Genomic DNA, 17,632 nt, shown 5'->3' on the forward strand with positions numbered 1-17,632 from the left:
AATTATAATTAAATCATCATTCACATAGATTTGTGCCTGGTTTTAAAAATTTATCTGATTTCTTTATATTGTTTATACACTATGTGGGCTACATGACTGCATTTTGAATGGCATTTTAATATGATCTCATCTATTTTTTTCCCAGAAGACATTAAGATTATTTCCAATATTTCCAGAATTATGATAAACATTTTGGGCCCATCTGTCCTCTTCATGTCCTATCCCCACTTTATCTAATAATTCACTTCATCTTTTCCCAGCGTGAATTCTGCAAAAGAGAAGTCCATTCAGGTGCTCTATGAGGAAAAAGCACAAGGTTGGGTAAGTTTGGGAAATAGTGGGTGATAGACCCTCTTCTTGGTGAATCATAATGTGCCTTGGCTTATTACAGGCTTGGCAAATTTTTCACCAAGAAGCCACACTTACCTTTTTTGTTGTTACTTTAATTGTTTGGAAAGTTTTAGATAGTTTTTATTATTTTGTTAAACAACATCCAAAGCAGGACTGATTTCTGTTTCAAACAGGAGGGCCTTGGAAGCATTTGTCCTGCTGGGCCTTTGGCCTGCTCTCCCACTGAGGCCTCAGCTGGGGATTTGGATTCCAGCAGATGACCCGTGGCATTTTTTGCCCATTCCTCAAGTACTCTAGCCCGAGAGGTCTGGAGGTGAGCAGACTCCCACTTCATGGGAAGGGACTCAGACTCCCTGCTATGGGTCTGAGGCACAAAAGCCGGTAGGTTCCTGAGGGAAGGAGACGGGGATGGAGGTCAGTAGCCATAATGCCCCTTGGAGACTGCAAAGGCTCTGGAGAAGTAGGTTTGTTGGAACACACGATGCTATGAGACCCCCAAAGTCTTTGCATCCCACAGGCCCTGGGACAGGTGGTGCTGGAATCTGGGGATCATGAGGTCTGAGGCCCTATCCCAATAGAATTGTGGAAGACGTGCCTCTAGGCTGCAGACTCTGCCCTCTGGGTCCCCTCTTGTGTCCTAGACACTTCTGTGTCCCCACTCTAAGGGATAGGCCAGCAGGTGGGCAATGTGGTGAGGGGAAGACCCCTTGATGCTGATACAGAGGCAGGTAGTATATTCCCCCATGGGGAAGCATAGTTCTGCTCCTGGGTGTCCTGTGTTGCTAGGTGCTCCTAAAGAACACCGTTATGTAAAAATCTGGTGGCTCTGATGGCTCACTGTGGAGACATCTGTCACTCACTGCCTGTCTCCATAGGTTCTGGCCCATCATAGGGCCAGGTAGGTAGCATAACCGACTTACTTCAAAGAGAGAGCTTTCCTCATGGGGTTTCCTATCTTCTCAAGGTGAAAATGCGGGTCTAGTCAGGATGAAATGATGTCACCACGGCCACATGCAGGATCTACTTGGCCTTGTTTGCCGGGACAGCTGGTATCACTGTCCAAAGCCAACTGGGACCTTGGTCACCCTCAACATTAGAACCATGGGGAGCTTCTCTTGTCCTTGTCTTGTGTAGAGGATGTTTAGAGAACAGAGATAATAGGGAAGGGATATGAGTGAGGCAGTAGCAATCGTCCTGAAGAAATTTGGCGAGGACCAGAACTGAGCCCGTGCAGATGGAAAGAAAGTGAACAACTTAAGACTCTTGATAGAAACTCAGCACCACTTCCAGCCCATCTGATGGTTCTGTTCCCCTCCAGGCATCTTGTGCTGTGACCTCTTTTAGAGGATCATCAACAGCCCTATGCTTTCCTGGCTTCCTGCCTTGCGTGACATGATGCCATTCTGCCGGCCTGGAATGCCACCTGCCTTTGACCCTCTCTTCTGCCACGATAGCTTCTCTGAGGCTGAAACCTCCCCCAGAGCTTCCATTTCCTGCCCCGCGAACACTTTCCAAATCCGTGAATAAAACCAAATGAGTAAATGGAATGCACCTGGCAATGAGTGGCTCCCCTCTTTGCAGTGGCCTGGATGTGGTCACGGCTTCCCACTGATGATGAGTGACCTCTCCTGCAGGATCCCGTTTTCCTCTCTTTTACCTCCCTCACCAGTTTGTTCTGTCTCACAGCTGCCTGTGGGCATAAACTTAACATAGAGGGCACTTAATAAGGGCGCTAGATGGCTCAGTCAGTTAAACGTCCGACTTTGTCTCAGGTCATGATCTCACGGTTCGTGGGATTGAGCCCCACATCCGGGTCTGGGTGGGCGGTATGGATCTTGCTTGGGATTCTGTCTCTCCCTCTCTCTGACCTTCCCCCCGTTCAAAATAAACAAGTCAACTTAAAAAAATACAGCACTTGATAAATATTCGTTCAGTGAATAAAGCGATAAACAAATCACCCAAGCAGCAGTTCAGAAATCAATCAATCAATTACAACATTTCTTAACTGGAGATGACCAACCCATGGAATAGTGTCTCCCCTATATCAAGTAATGGGGCTGCTCGGAGAAAAAAAGACCCCTCTTCACACACTCTCCCCATGCCCTGGACGGTGGTGGAGTTGAGGAGGAAAGTCTGGGCATTTGGTGAGGACACTCAGAGCTGGCCAGTGGCAGCTGTCCAGCTTGAGTTGCCCTGATGGACGCTTTGTAGTCATAGCCTCATTCTAATAGGTTTGTAACAAATGTGTAAGACACATGGGTTGCATTTTATGCTGCAGGGCTTAAGCTGGTTACCACACATGTTCATTTTCCTGGCCAACAAGCATTGTCAAAACCAAGGAGTAAAAACTAAACGAGGAAGTGGACTCTACCTGGTGTGATGAACGGCCGCCTGTGGGGAGGAGGGGCTGTGCCTGGAGGTGTCTAGGTATTTGGGGAGCAGGACCCCAGCCGTGGAAACACAATTATCTGCCCAGACCCAACACTGGCTTGGTCTGTGTAGTCGGACAGGCATTTTTACTGGCTTTTACTCTCTCCCTGGAATTTTTAGGTTGTTTGCCGGAATTGGCTGCATTAATCAAATAGTTGTTTCTCAGAGACATCGTTTATGTTTGCTGGAGCCAGAGAGGGATCTGTGGGCCTTATTTTTACTTGCCGAAAGTAAACGCTGGGCCAGAAAGCGAAATGCCATTGGTTTTATTTCATCACAAAGCCCCGAGGACAAATTCTCGCCCCTTCTGGATTTATAGTTGGGCTTGTGACAGAGTAGGAGGAAAGAGACCAGAGAGTAAATGCCAGGGTATGAGAAGGAAGAGAGGGGACGGTTCTGGTTCTCTAAGGCGTAAGGAGCAAACCAGGGAACCGCTGGTGTCCAAGCCCCATCTGGGGATGAGGACACCCCCTTCCCCCAAGGAAGGCCGGCTTGTCTTCCTATGCCTCGTTGTCCCCCAGTGAGTTCAAAGCACTTTTCCTCAGCCAAAGGGCACAAGGACTCTGGGGATGGTGCTGAGCATTTTCCAAGCAGGTGCAGAGGACTCTGGTAGCTACTCGCTGACATTGCCCCAAGTACCAAATTTAACAAAGCTATGCGGCTAATCCACATCAGGTTATTACTAAAGGCTGTGCCCTCCTTTATTTTAAGATGGCATTCGTCACTTCTGCAGAGAATAAAAGTAATCTATGAATTCCGTTTTTTTTTTTTTAAGGGAAATAGAGAAAATATAAAAAAAGGAGACATTGTCTGCAAGCATAGAATTCAGGTATCACTTCTGACAACATTCCGGTATTTTTCTTTCGTCTCTTTTTAGACAAAAGAAAAAGGCATGACCTTTACTATTCCAGAAGAATATAATTTTTATGGACTTGTAATATTCTGTATTATGATTTGGCTACCCCTCAACTATTATTGAAGTTGTTTTTCTCCCCCCACTGTTACAAAGAGGAAGACATTGAACATCCTTGTACACAAACCACAGGCCACTTTTTATTTATTGTTTTTCCAGGGCACATTTCTATAGGTGAGAGTGGGAATAAAACAATACTTACTCTTTCAGAAATCTTGATACGTGGTGCTCAGAAGAAGTCCACGTGGTGCCCTAACAATGTGTTCATTTACCAAGAAAAACAATCAGACTTATTGTGAAGGCGTCTAGACTCTGGTCATTTGATTTATTTTTGTTTGAAACTTTCAACCAAATGTCTTACGATAGACGTAATGTGAAGTGGAGAATGTTGCTACAGCTAGAGAAAAGCTTCGCTCGTTCTTACATTTCCTATCTTCTGAAACATTTTCCCATTTGTTCGACTGCATAGCCCTCTGTCTCACTGCATGAAGATGATTTCGAAGAGTTTCCACGTGTGGGGCACGTGGGTGGCTCAGTCGGTTAAGCATCCGATTCTCGATTTCGGCCAAGGTCATGATCTCACGGTTCCTGAGATCGAGTCCCGCATAGGGCTCTGTGCTGGTGGCACAGGGGTTGCTTGGGATTCTCTTTCTCTCTCCCTCTCTCTGCCCGTCCCCCTTTCGCACTGTCTCTGTCTGTGTCTAAATAAATAAATAAAATTAAAAGAAAAAAACTAAAAAAATAGGGGCGCCTGGGTGGCACAGTCGGTTAAGCGTCCGACTTCAGCCAGGTCACGATCTCGCGGTCCGTGAGTTCGAGCCCCGAGTCAGGCTCTGGGCTGATGGCTCGGAGCCTGGAGCCTGTTTCTGATTCTGTGTCTCCCTCTCTCTCTGCCCCTCCCCTGCTTATGCTCTGTCTCTCTCTGTCCCAAAAATAAAAAATAAAAAACGTCGGAAAAAAAAATTTAAAAAAAATAAAATAAAAAAATAAAAGAGCTTCCACTTGTGAGAACATAGGCCGGTCTCTTCCCCGGGCACAGGCAATACGGCCCTCCAGGCAGCCCATAACTCCTGAAAGCCCTTGCTGGAAAACAGCTTCAGCTTTGGTCGCCAGCATCAGGCACACGACGGTTAATGCAGATTGCAATGGATAAAACAATTTGTGTGGTTGGCATCACATTCACCCGAGGCTGTCACTGCCTCGACAGAGCTGAGACTTTCCCTTTGGTCCAGTCCTCCCAATAAATCAGGTCACACCATCAGCAGTGAACTTGTTAGCTTCTCTCGAATAGGGTTTCTTTTTCAGCCTTGAAATTCCTACCTCTGTATGTAACTTCCCCGTTAACTACGACAAGAATAAATGCATTCCCTGAGCAAGAAAGAAAGACAAGCAGAGAAAATGACATTTGCACCCTCCGGGCGGACTCCTGATTAAGGACTAGGAAGGTAAGAACAATAGTGTCCCTAAGATCCAGTGGCCCGGCGGCTGCCCCCTCCACCCTGTGTCTTGGAAGGATTTGAATGAAACGCTTCATAGATATTTACACGTTGGTAACTGTGTTAGGACGATAGCCATGGTCTGCACAACCTGCTCTGAGCCAGGAAGTTTGGACGTAAGGCAGCAGGAACTCTGCAGTCGGGCCTGGTGCCGTGACTCGTGAATCCTCGGCTGCCCACCTACTGTTCAAAGGCCCCTGAACGGCAAATTCAGCACAGAGACTGCATACCTGCATTGTGTCGCAGCACAGCACCCTCTCAGGGATGGGACAGTAAAGCCAGACCAATGGCTTTATTAAAAGACATTTTTGGGGACGCCTGGGTGGCTCAGTTGTTTGAGTGTCCGACTTCGGCTCAGGTCATGATCTCCCGGTTTGCGGGTTCAAGCACCACATCGGGTTCTGTGCTGATAGCTTGGAGCCTGGAGCCTGCTTCAGATTTTGTGTGTGTGTGTGTGTGTGTGTGTGTCTTTCTCTGCCCCTCCCACTCACATTCTGTCTCTGTCTCTCTCAAAAAATAAACATTACAAAAATGTTTTTAATTAAAAAAATTAAAAAAAAATAAAAGACCTTTTCCCCGGCATATACATCCCCCCCCCCCCCCGCAATTCTATATTGGAGAGGAAGGGGTTGGAGAGACACCATGCACTCGAGGGGCCACACTTGATGGGAACACACTATGTGTGGCTCCCATGATGCCTGAAAGTTTGCTCTGTTTGCCCATCTGTGATTCTGGGTGCTTGGAATGCATTCAAAGACGCAGTGCCCCGGCCTCGTGGCACTTACATTCTATGGGGAAGCATGGAAGGCACATGTTATTAAGTGAATCAAGTGCAAATCTATCGTCATCGGCCACAGGGTGACATTGACATGTCACACGGTGACATTGACATATACAGTGGAAAAACAGAGCCGCATGAAGAGAAGGAGCCTGCGCACAGCCTCTGGTGGCCTGCTGGAGAAGGTAAAGGACACAGCCCTGAAGGGCAAGGCCTCCCCTCGCAGCAGCCCGGGAGAAGGGGATTTCGCACAAAGGCCCCGACACAGGCACGAGAGTGGAGAGACAGTAGGGCCACGGTGCGCCACAGGTGACAGCCGACAGGTCCTGTGGTCACCAAGAAAGGACTTAGAGTTTGCTGAGAGATGGGCAGCTGCTGGGAGGTTTGGAGCTTGGAGACCCACGGGACCACGTCCAGGGGTTCTGCCGCCCCAGCCTCCCCGTGGGCACCTCGATGCCCCAGCCCATTCGCTGCTGGAACCCTCTCTCTGGAGCCAGGGGCCCCAGACTCGCTCCTGGGCCCACATTCTGCCTGTTGGGTCAGCAAAAGGGCAACCGCTCAGCCTGGTGAGTTTAAAGCAATTGCAGCCTCCTTAAGTCACTGAGAGAGAAGCTGGGGGCCGCTCCCCCCGGGCTATGCGTCTTCCGGGCCCGCCTGTGATGGCAACATGGGGCGGCGCTTCTGGTCAGGGAGGGACCAGCTCACTTGTCTGGGGGTGCCCCATGTGGTCCCTGCCTCCCTCTGAGCCCCGCCAGCAGGCTGGGGGTGGGGGTGGCCAGATGTCATCAATTTCCAGGTTCAACATTATATTCCCCAAACATAAATTAATCTTCCCACGAAAGGCAGAAATACGTTTTGCTTCATATTGCTTTATAGTTATCTTCAGAATGACTACGGATGAAATATCACTAGCTTCATATTTCAAGATAATTCCCCTTCCGGCCAATGTCCCCCCACCCCAGGAATAAAGACATGGCAGGCACACTCTATTGTGACTGCATTTTCTCCCTTTGTGTAAACACGCTCCTCTGGGCTGCCTCTGATTGCCGGGGCCCGGCATGTGACGGTCACTGCTGGCCCGAGAGGTCTGGCTTTTAGCGTCCTAGATCGGCCAGGGAGGTTAACAAGTTAATAAAATCCTATTTATCAGGCTCCTGACTCCATTTCCTCCTCCCTGTGGCTCATGGTTATAATTATTCTTTATGGACTCTCTGTGTTCCTTTAGATCTGGTTTCCTCGAAACCCTCCTATTTCCTGAGAGTCAGGGCCACAGAGAGAGAGCTCAGTTCCATGGAAAGACGTCTGTTACTCATTTCCACCTGGTGTAACAAGGGTCAGTGGAAGGCGGAGCTTAGATAGTCCCCATGTTAACCCGTGCGCGGGTCCCTGTCCTCTCGGGGTCCCCACATGGCCCCAGCCCTAGCCACACACATCCGGAGGCCCCGACAAGCTGCTCCAGGGTTTTACCTGAAAACCACGCGCACGTACGGCGATAAACAACAGTAGTTTATGTGAAAGAACTTTGAGAGCAGCCCCAGGAAAGCACGGAAAATCAAGGCCTGGTCTTGGCTGCATTTAGCAGGTGCCCTGCCAGCCTGGGAGACCCGGCCTCTGCCGCCGAGACAGTTAAGTCCCGGAGAAATGAGGACCCCTATGTCCCCTTTCCCTCTATCCATACCTCAAAGCACCGGTCTGAGACCCAAACACTAACAGAATCCATCCACCCCCGGAAGCTGGGCAGGCAGAGGCTGGCCTTGGCAACGATTTAAAAACCAGCGCATCAAGCACAGCTAATCAGACACGAAAATCTATTAATTAATTCAACATTCAACAATCAAAAGAAGAAAGTAACGTGATCAGTCCAATAAATGCCAACGGACCTGTCTGATATAATCGAACCTATCTTAACAAATTTTGCAGGCACACATGCTGCACCACAACCCTTCCATAGAGGAATGCACTGTAGTCCTCAAATAATAGGCGCCTAAAAATCGCAAAACAAAAATCACGGTCAAGCTGAATGGTTCAGATTAGAGTCAGGGCCGTGAAAAGGTATGTCTGTGCCCACTAGTAATATTTAATGTTGTTTTGGAAACGTCAGCCAATGGAATTAGATAAGAGATCATTTCATGATAATACGATCGCGCATCTGAAAACACAGAAGAATCAGCTAAAGTAATTATTAGAATGGACAGGAGAATTTGGTGAACTGCCTGGTGGTCTTTAAATTGATAAGCAAACATCACTAGCTTCCCCTTGCCTGAAAAATAAGCATTTGGAAAATACAACTGAAGGAGCGCTCCCTTTACAACGGCAATAACATTTGAATAACGAGGCAAGAATTTTACAAGACTTGCCGAACCTATGTAAAGAAAATACGTTATTCTGCTGAGAGAGATAAACTCTGCTGTGAGTAAGTGAGATAACATAGCTTATCTCTGGAAAGGGCGACTGGATGGTGTAAAGGAATAAATTACCCTAAATTGGACTATATATTCCATGAAATATTAAGTAAGCTACAATAGGATATTTTGGAATTTCACAGCGTGACACGTGGGAAATCGCACGTGGGAAAATAGTTGTGAATCATCAAGGGATTTGTGGAAAGGAAAGTGATGAAGGCTCTCTTTTTCCAAAATGTACAATGTTGAGATTTTCCAGAAAAATCAGCATGCCCTGCACTGGACCATGGACAGACACAATCACTGCACTGAAACGGACGGCCAGAAAGAGGCTGAAACACAATGCATCTCTCGGACATGAGGCTTCAGGAGTATTTTTATCCCTCGTAAGTGTTTTGAGCATCTTTGAATATTTTGAATGTTTTAACATTTGTTCTACTCTCTTTTTCCTAATTGCCCCTGTGGTTTTCTATTTTATTTTGTATAAATCCTTAAGTCTGTTCCTCAAGTCTTTGAGAGTATGTTTAGTTTAGCTTTAGTATCAGTTTTAGTCATTTTAATTACTATTTTAGTTTCAAGAAATTAGGTGCATTATAAATGCACATAAATCACACAAACTCAGTTAATACCGAAGTGTATACAAAAAGTTGAGTGTCTCTCTCCTTGTAGATACCTTGCCTCTCATTCTGTCATCTCCAGAATTTTGTGTATCTTTCTAGAAATTTTTGCCACAAATGGCAACATGATCTACGGAAGGGGCAGTGTAGTATAACATTTTTTAAAAACATCATGTCATGACAGCACACATAAATGTACTTTATTGTTGTCATGACTATAATATTCCTTCTGGTACAAACACTGTACATTATTTCTGAACACTTAAGTTTTTGCACTTTTCCATTTTTTCCATTTTATTTTTCTCAAGAAATAATTTTTTTCTTGAGTCCATTTTCTAAACATATAGTAATGAATAAATATTTATAGGTAACCCCCCACAATAAAATAAATGCTATGTGTTAATACTGCCTTTGCCCACATGTGGAAGAATATCTAGGAAAAAATTCTGCACGTAGAATTGCTACTTAAAATGCCATATGCTATAGTAGGGTGCATTTGGCAAAGTCTGGAGACTGTTTTGGTCATCATAACTAGGGAATGGGGTTCTAATTAGCATCTAGTGAGTGGAGGCCGGTCGTAATGCTAAACATTCAACAGTTCTTGACAAGGTAATTCTCAGCATACACATGGGCACCTGTCTCTGCAAGATTAAACACCTTGTCTCAGCCCAAAGCAATGAGTGCATAACCAAAATTGAGCTCTGGTTTCTCTGCTCTCAAAGCCCACGCTCCACGCTTTTCACCATGAAGCTGATACCCAGAATAAAGACCCACAAGGAAGAGATGAATGAAATTAAAAGGAAAAGAAGGGCAATGGAGGTCTAACATATCGTCAGCAGGTGTCTCTGATGTGGAGAATAAACCCACGAAGCAGTGAGCAAACCTAGAGATGTCAGAGGAGAAACCATTCCCAACATGAAGGAGGCACTCAGTCTGCTGTTGGAAAGCTCACATCATCTTCCTGGAAAATTCGGATAGAGAAAATTCATCTTGACTCTATCCTGGTAAAATTAGTTAACTCTAAGGACGGGGAAAGAATACCACAAGCCTGCAGGCGGAAAAAAATACAATCAGTCTAAAGGAGAAGAAAGATGAAGCGTGGATTCCACGCGACACAGCTCTGACACAGAAGCAGGTGTCATGCCATTTAGAGGGGAAGGCGTGAGCCCTCGATCCTGTACCCAGTGAGGGTGTTCTTTGTGTATAACGTCAATACAGAGTCATTATCAAAAGTGCAATGAATTCCTTCTGAAACAGTAGCAAGCCATATCTGAAATGATTACAAATAAAGAGCTCAGGCGAGGGGTAGTAGTGAGCATTTTAAATATAGTCATTATGCTTACAAAACTCTGCAACAGTCAACATTTTGAAGGAAGAGATTACAGAGTAAAATTTTTAAATAATCTATGATAAAGACAGACTGTTTCCTGTGTTTGTTAATAAAAGGAAGAGGTCAGAGTGGGCTCACCTGTACATATAACTGATGTTCATAGGACAGAGGCAAAAATTATTTTAAGATTTCCTTTCTTGGGTTGAGCAATATTTAGTGCTATCTGCCCATATTATTTAAAGCTATAAAGTTAGTCGCTGAGAGAAGTAGGGACAAATTATATAGCTCTTAAATTATCACAAGATGAAAAACATATTGATCATAAAATGGGACATACAAAAGGAATAGAACATATTTCATTCCGCCTGAGAAGCGTGGGGAGCACAGATAACTTAATATGTGAAAATCTATTAGCATAATTCCCTATGTTGCCAAATTTATGGAGAAACCATATGGTCATCTCATAGATGCAGAGAAAAAACATTTAATTAAATTTAACACTCATATATGATCGAATAACAACTCTTAGCAAACTAATAAGGAAAGGGAATGTTCTGAACTTAATAAAAGACATCAACGACACCGAAATCATCCCATGAGTGGTGAAATGTTAGAAATATTTTGAAGTTAACTGTAAGAGAATGTTGTCTGTGATCATTGTTTCTGATTAATATTGTTCTGGAATCCTTGGCAAGTCTCATAAGACAAGGAAAAAGGACTCCTTTCTCCCCACCCCCACAAAAGTCCCCAAACTAAATAAAACATGAAGAGATTGGAAAGGAAGAAACACAGTTATTGTTTCCAGCAACCATGAATTAGAAAATGTAATTATAAAAGTTTCTGCCAACAACACAGCAGAACTCACAAGAATCTGGGAATAAATCTCACAAAAGACAAGTATGACTTTTATTGAGAAAATTAAGACACAATTTACAGATAATTGAATCAGTGGAAATGTATTGTGTGTTCACAAGTGGGATGATAACTTTATGGTGATATCAATTCCCTCTAAATTAACTCTTGAGTTCCAGGCAGTGTCAGTCAAAATCCCACGGGGTTGTCGATGAAAGTTGGCATTAGCTTTATCATAGACTCCATATGGGCTAAGAATAGAGAGCAGAGGAAGCATTCTGAAGAAAGGTGACCATGAGAAGTGGGACAGGTGGAGGACAGGAGGAGAACAGACCATTTCTCCCAACTTTGTAACATTATAGTAATTAGAAGAGGGTGATGTGTTCAGGGGGACGAGAAAATAGACCAAGAAAACAGAGCAAAGGACTCAGAAGGCAATCTGTGTGGATATGCTCAACCAGATTCTACCAAAGCTCTGGGACAAAACATTGGCAGAAGGACCAGCTGGTGCTGTGTGCTACCTGAACAATTGCCCACCATACAGGCAAAATCAAGTGAAATCTACACCTGATACCATGGCCCATGATGGATTCCAGTAGGCTAAAGAAATGAGTTTGAAGAGTAAGAAAATAGGACAATAGGCAGTGTTGGGGAACATGGAGAGAAAAGATGACACTTCGGTCCCATGGGCGTTCGGGGGGTGGGAATGTATATGGGACGATTTCTCTGAAACACCGTGGATGATGGATATATGCTACATGCCTGCATTTCACTCACTCAGAAAGTCTCACATCTGAAGACGTTCATTACAGCACCGTTTTCAAAAGGGACGACTGGAAAATAGCTATGTGCCTTTTCATGCAAAAATGGATAAATTATGCCATATATAACAGAATCCTACATAGATCTGAACATACCCATGGGGAGTAGAACAGGACCAGAACAGGAGCTCCAACCGTGTGAATAAGATCACATCTTTTCAAAGACGTAACATCTGAAGCAAATTAGAAAATGCAGTTGAATATACAAATTACCGTGTTGACAACTCGCACCAGTGTTCTTGGGGAGAAATTTGTCTGTTTAGGAAAAATGGTCTGCGTAAACTCCTTTAGGTCCAAAAGGGAAAACCCAGACGGTATATTTTGGAGGAAAAAAAAGTCATCTGAAAGAGGATACACTGTGCCATTGGACCATGATTAATTTAGGAGTGTGAGATCATAGAAAATGTTTACTTAAAGCTTGACTATTCTAGTCTGTACGTCACTCGAATGGTAATCACACGTCATTATGCATTTGTGCAAGCCCACAGAACATGGAGATGAAGCCTAATGTGGACTGTGGACCCTGAGTGATAATGGCGTGTCCATGCAGGTTCATGCATTGTAACCAAATGTCCCCCTTCGTGGGTGGTGTTGATCATGGGGGAGGCTGTGCGTGGGGGACGGGAGGGCAGAAAGCATGTGGGAAATCTCCTCACCTTCCACTCCATTTTGCTGAACCTAAAACTGCTCGAAAAAATAAAGTCTGTTGAAAAATACTCCCCAAACCAAACTTGTGATGTAGTAATTAAAAAAAAAAAAAGCGTTTTCATTCAAAGATTTTAATATGTGCCCATTTTGCAATAGTGTTTATTACTTTTGTATTTGAGAAAAATAAGAAATTTCAACTATACTATGGATTCAAAAAATGCAAATTATAACAAGGAAATACCATTTTACATGGACTAAATTGTCAAAAATGTAATTAAAGTGACGTGACCCCTGATTGGTAAGAGTGCATGAAACAGACATTCTTTTTTAGTGCTGGCAGGACGTAAATTAGTATTGATTATCTGGAGGGCATCTAAACCCTGGAAAACATTCAGACCCTTGAAATTGTGATTCCAGTTTAGGTGAATTAACCTTAGTGAAGGTCAGAGATGTGCAAAAATATTTACATAGAAGGGAGTATGTTGTTTCTTAAGCAATAGAGGTAAAATATAGGAGACCTCCGTGTACCCAACAATAGACATTTATTTAAACAAAATATGCTACAGCTATATAATGGAATATGACCCATCCATTAAAGCAAACTTTCCAAAAAAATATTCAGTCTTATGGGAAAATGTTTGTGATATATTGGTAAACTTAAAAAGTGAATTTCAAAGCAGTATTACAGTTTGACTCCTCTTTGTGTGTGTGTGTGTGTGTGTGTGTGTGTGTGTGTGTATCATGTGCGTATGTATGTACATATATATTTATTTATTTAATTACATAGATACACACATATAGATGAAAAGAAAGGAGAGGAGGCTGAGAAAGAGACGGAGAAAATAAATGAATAGAAACAAATAGACCTAAATGTTAAACATGTTTCTGGCAGGTTTAACACAGTTTCTGTATCGGCCCATTTTTGTATAATATACTACTTTGATAACAATTTTCTTTTTTTTTAATATTTATTCATTTTTGAGAGACAGAGTGAGCAGGGGAGGGGCAGAGAGAGAGGGGACAGAGGATCCAAAGCGGGCTCTGTGCTAACATCAGTGAGCCTGATGCAGGGCTCAAACCCATGAACCATGAGATGATGACCTGAGCCAATTTTAAAGTGCTAGCAATTTTAAAGTGCAGGGGGAAATACCTCCAGCTTGGGGAGCCAGGGTCACCCAACACGTTGCTCACGTGACCTGTGGCTGGTGGAGTCAGACCCCTTCTGGTCTAGTGGCAAGAGTAATTTAGAATTCATTCCTTCTGAATCCACTCTTTGTACTACAAAGCAATTTAGAAATACAGAGGAAAGGGAAATTATATTGTAGTTTATATGCAAGCAAAGGAAGGAATCGGAAACATTCGGTAACACAAACGTGAAATCCCTCACCTCCGTGAACGCATGTGACACAGATAAATCACGACTGACGTGTCATGTGGGGCTCTAGTTCTTCAGAACTCGTGGTAAGGAGTAAATTAGAATCCCACCAGGGCTTGAACTGAAAATGAACTACTGGGGAGGAATACCATTTTTGTTGTGAAAATAAAGGTACTAATTTGATAAGGAGATTAAGGGAGTGGATTTCAGGGAAGGGAGGTTTCCTTGTTAAAAATTTACCATTGCTAATGGAATTCATTAATCACTCCCATCTGCTATGTCTGGTTATAAAAATAGCAAACCAAGAAGGAAAATTATGGAGATCTTACACCTCTGGAATGTTCTTATACTTTTTAAGGAATTGGACATTTAGCTTTCATATTTGGCAAAGAGTAAAGGTTTATTAAAAGATAAAGTTCAGTGTGCATTTGCATAAATATTTATGCAAGTGTCTATACCAATAACCAAGGAAAGCACACACAAAGTGTTTCTGGAAAAAAAAAGTGAGCACAGTGTAAGAGACTTTTAAACCACCCACAAGGCAGAAGTGTTCTTGTTCACCTGTTGGGTGTATTCTTACTCTTTCGCAGTTAGGAAGCTAACAGCATGTTTGCTGATGTTAAGATTTCACTTCCCCACTCTATTGATCATCTGTCCAGTCACATGTGATCATTTCCTTAGCCGTTCTGAAATCCTAATGATTCCAGAAGTGATGCCTATTCCTTCTGGAAATTCAGCAAAGGAAAGACTAATTTATTTGAGGCTATGGTATATACTGTAAAAATACCAGATAGGAAGAATTTTAGTTGTTTAAAAAAAGTTTATTTTTTCAACACATTGAGCCTCTACTCTGTTCTGACCTCTCTTCTGGGGTCTGTAGTTAGAGATGGTTAATACTCAGTCCCAGCCCCCCAGGAGTTCAGCGTCTGGGGGCCTCCAAAAGTACGATTCAATATGGCAAGTGAGTAGAACAGTGATTGACACAAAGACCTTTTGTAGCCTATTAGTTCTCCCCTAAGGTGTTGGGGGCATGACAGCCATTCGTGCTATTCATGGATATTTTTTTGTTCTCCCAAACATGTGGTAGGATTATACTTGTGTACCTTCATTTAGTTGGGTGTAGCCATGTGGTTTGCCTTACCTCGATAATCATGGAAGCTAGACCTTCAATTAGATTCTTGAGTGGTTAAAATGGCAGTCTCACTATTGACCATGCTGGACACCCAACATGAGTGAGAAACAAGGCTTTGCTGTGTCAAGCCCCTGAGATTTGGGGACTGTTTGTTTCTGTGGCATAGCCCTGCCCTGCTGACTAATACCACGATGATGTATGGGCTAGGACTTGGAGAGTCTGCCCAAGTACAGAAGAACAGGGAAAGTGGGAACAGAGACAGCGAGACCCACAGATACAAACCCATTCTCCTGTGTCTTGACTGTTCTTCCTCATGTCCTTGTTTGCTAGGTCAATTTCTCCTCATCTCTTTCCAGACTGCTGGTTAAACATGGGGCATCGACCACAACCATCTATCTCCTCTCCTGCCCAAACTACACTGATACATCAGCAATGGAACAGCAAAATCATGACTCTGCCAATAAAAACAGCAGGGAACAGGAAACCTCAACAGACAACAGATATCAACACAATTTTGGATGAAAGAAGCAGATGGAAGAGACACCACCTGAAGGAACTCAGAGGGAATAACACTCAGTAGCAACTTGGTTCACTTTGCAGAGTCCCCAGAGGCTCAGCCCCTGGGAGTGGTGGGGCAGAGCTCCAGGGTTGAAATCGGGGGGGGGGGGGGTGGTGTAGAAAGACCAGGTGAATGGGTGGGCAGATCCCCAAACCCCTTTACCTAATGAGCACAGAGCTATACCACTTCCTGCAGAGGAAGATGGAGATCCCTGGTCTTGGGTGCACCAAACACACAGGAAGTCTTAGGTGAGAATCAGAATTTAAATACAACTTTTACTATATTTAACACAGAGACCCCCAGTTCTCTTCCTCAGTATGGCTTCCAAAATGTTTGCAGCCATGTATATGTTCTCCAAATAAACTTCTCCAGGTACTGACATTGGGGAATGCTTCAATAAAACAATCAACTTGCTTCTCTCAACCACAGGGAATCCTACCAGTCAGTGAGCTCCACTTGTGAATCCAAGACTTTTGATTTGTTGGTCAGTGTCCCACACTGAATATGAATGACAAAAAAAAGACCACCAGCATTTGAGTGACTCCAACTTGGAAGCATGAAAGTCAGTCAAACAAAGGCATGAACAGAAGGAGGCTGGAGGAAACAGATGGTTTGGGGACCAGAAGAAAAATTCCAAACAAACAAATGGAAAGTATTTTTGAGAAATAAAGAAGATATTGCATCCATAACACAAGCACTGAATGTTTTTATAGGATGAAAAATTAGAGAAAAGGAAGAGCTCTGGGAAATTAAACTCTTGAGCCAAAATTTAAAACATTAAATTGGACGATAGGATTGCGGACTCTGATAAAGAATGCAAAGGCAGAGAGGTATAAAATGTTAGGGACAAAAACAAGGCTTCAAAGCTTTATCCAGGAATTCCAACATTTTACTAATGGGAGCTTGGGATCAAACAGATTACCAAATTACCAAAGAATCAGGATGACAGAATGGCTGAGCGAGACCCATCTGGGCCCAAGTACGGTGAAGAGGGCAGCCACGCAAAGGGGCAGCCTGACTGGGATCTCAGAGCTCAAAGGTGGTAAGGAAGATATCCGGGAAGAACAGTGTCACAGTGGAAAGTCAGGCCCAAACAGGAAAGGAAGTCATCTATGACAAGGGGCATGGAGTGTTGGTGGACCTGTGAGATTGGTTACATAAAGGGTGGTCAATTGGAAAAGTATATAAATATATGAAGGATAAAGGGAGTCAGGTCCTCAGTGTCAGAGAAAGGAGTTATATAGAAAAAAAAAAAAAAAAGAAAACTAGAATGAACTCTGGCTATCGGTTTGGAATTAGAGGTATTGAGTATTATTGTGAACTCAGGATCTTCAACATACGGGTAAGTAGATGATAGATGGATAGATGATAGATGATAGATAGATGATAGATTAGATAGATAGATAGATAGATAGATAGATATTGATTCCTAACTCTCTATACTAGGAAGATCAGAGCACAATGATGTCTCCAACCAAGATCTTGGTTTCTACGTATCATTCTTCACTAAAGCACCAGGAGGAATGTCTGAATCCAGGGCTGGGGGACAGAACAGTCAAGAGGAGCCTGGAACACTTTATACTACAAAGCAAAGAATGAAAAGAACATGTCAAAAGCCGGACCAGCTTGAATGGTCTCCTTCTGGCCAATTTGAGCATCAAAATAAATCACAACAATAAGGGATTACAACCCATTGGATTGAATAAATTAAATAGGAAAACCTGAGTCCATACAGATGCAAATAAAATAATTTAAGAACTGAAGGTTTAATTAGAAATAGGATACTCCCATAATTTCAAAGGCTTATAGATTCCCTAGGAGAAAGAAGGACACCAGACAAGAGGCCAACACCATGTTCACCAATTGACCCATTCATCAGGAGGAAGGGGACAAACAGAAGAAGAACGGGACATCCTTTCTAGGATATT

General features: G+C 43.5%; 1 long non-coding RNA gene across 1 annotated transcript; it reads left to right on the plus strand.

Annotated features, from left to right (window-relative positions):
- The first annotated feature begins 260 nt into the window (after nucleotides 1-260).
- Nucleotides 261-2,029, plus strand: LOC107179704. The gene is made up of 3 exons (XR_001510383.2): nucleotides 261-321; nucleotides 525-664; nucleotides 1,670-2,029. It is a non-coding gene; the product is annotated as an uncharacterized LOC107179704 (long non-coding RNA).
- The last annotated feature ends 15,603 nt before the right edge of the window (nucleotides 2,030-17,632 follow it).

The sequence above is a fragment of the Panthera tigris genome, chromosome C1 (assembly GCF_018350195.1).
Source record: "Panthera tigris isolate Pti1 chromosome C1, P.tigris_Pti1_mat1.1, whole genome shotgun sequence".
NCBI lineage: Eukaryota > Metazoa > Chordata > Mammalia > Carnivora > Felidae > Panthera > Panthera tigris.